The sequence below is a fragment of the Bactrocera latifrons genome, unplaced genomic scaffold (assembly GCF_001853355.1).
Source record: "Bactrocera latifrons isolate USDA-ARS-PBARC rearing strain unplaced genomic scaffold, ASM185335v1 scaffold_31, whole genome shotgun sequence".
NCBI lineage: Eukaryota > Metazoa > Arthropoda > Insecta > Diptera > Tephritidae > Bactrocera > Bactrocera latifrons.
Genome location: NW_017536741.1, coordinates 1 through 1841, shown reverse-complemented (window position 1 = coordinate 1841; position 1841 = coordinate 1).

The following is a 1841-nucleotide window of genomic DNA, read 5'->3' as shown; positions in this document are numbered from 1 at the left end:
TATTTATGTATTCTTTATGTATATATATATGTATGTATTCGTACAGATTATATATTGGCGGACCTGCACATATGTGTGATATTGGAGTATTCCATAAATGTGCATTTGCAATGCAGCTGTAAACTAAATCATGTTTCTGCGACCACTTTTTGTTATTGTTCATTGGTTCATATTTTAACAATATTTGTTATTTCACGATGTGTAGGTAATGGGCTGCATGTTAGGAAAGTGAAAACTACTTTCCATTCTGAATATCACGCGACTTTATAGAAGTATTCGCTTATTTTCCATTTTATATTTTACTGTGCGAATTTCCTGCCCTACGAAGTGGAAATGTTAAATTGACCACATACTCATATACATATAATTGTGTGATATGTACAAGGGGTAAGGTATTTTTTATACATACATATGCTTATTCCTGAGAAGGCATGCAATGTAAAGAAACTTTTTCTTATTTTCCAATTAATCACAATAATTTCTTAATTTTATATACAAGAGAGGTTTTGCAAAACAAATACTAAGCTCAATTGGTGTTCTATCAAACATCTAATCCAGTTGTCAACTCCACCCGAGCTACCCTTGCTTGATGCCTTTGTACTTTCACAGCTTTGAAATTTCCCGATAACTGTTGAGAAACGTTTTGTGTAATTTTAAGTGTGTCAAGTAATGCTCGTAATCCTGTGATATACAATTTAAAAGGTAAAGAATATTTATGCTTCCATGATGGGCGTGCAAACATAAAAATATGGAAACAAGTAAAAACTCATAATTTTTTTCTTTTTCAAAATTTATTATACATAAAATGTATTGCTTATGGTAATTTTTTATACCTTACGAGATTCTGTAACTTCTTTAAAGTATGTAACTATTGGTAGCTCTGCAATAAATGCGTTACTTGCCTTTGATAAATTACCTAATGAATTTGTGATATTATTTTTTGGAAATAACATTTTAACGCTACTGTTTGATATTCTCATTATAGCGGACTCCGGTGTGCTACTTGCCAAGGGTGTAGTCGGCTGCAATTGAAGGTTTATAACATTCCTTGTTGTATTCATTTGTACTATATTGGTTCTTTTATTGTGTCTCATTAGTTTTGATCTACTAAATGTATTTGGTTTTTTATTTCTTAGAAGTGAGACTTGGGTCGATGTAGTAAATGCCGTTGCTACTGTTGAACTAGTCGTTTTGTTATTATTTACGTTACCTGCGCTTTTCTCAAACGAAGGAGTCCATCGAAAGCGGCTTCTGCCATGAAATTTACTCTTTGGTTTTTTCATCTTTCTGCCAACAGTATCATGTAATAATTCCTGTTCTTTGGTTTGTGAAGTCGGGCTTATTTGTGAAGATGCATAATTCTCCTTTTCTCTGATTTTCGGTTTTAAAGGTCTTATGGGGGCCGGCAAAGCAGTTGTTATATTTCGATTTTTATTGTTCAAACTTTCTTTAAATACTAATCTCTTATTATTTTGAATAAATTTACCTCTTCTATATAACGGAGGATAATTGCTTGTTTTATCAAGAACTGATGTGTTCTCTCCGGAATACTTTGATGTTTCTATAGCATTCCAAATAGCGGTAGTTGAAGTATTTTCTAAATATGGTAATTCGGTAATAGGCGTAGAAATTGTTCCAAAAACCACTGTGGTTTTAATTGGATAAGATCCTAAAGTGTTTGCCGTAGTCTGTAGCGACATTTTCAAAATAAATTCTTTTAAGTTCGGTCTATCTCCAGATGCACATTGATTATTTGTTTCTAATAATGCTTTTGAACAGTTGTTTATTGATTGGCCGATAATCAAATTTTCTTTTGTAGTATCAACACTCGAATTCTCATA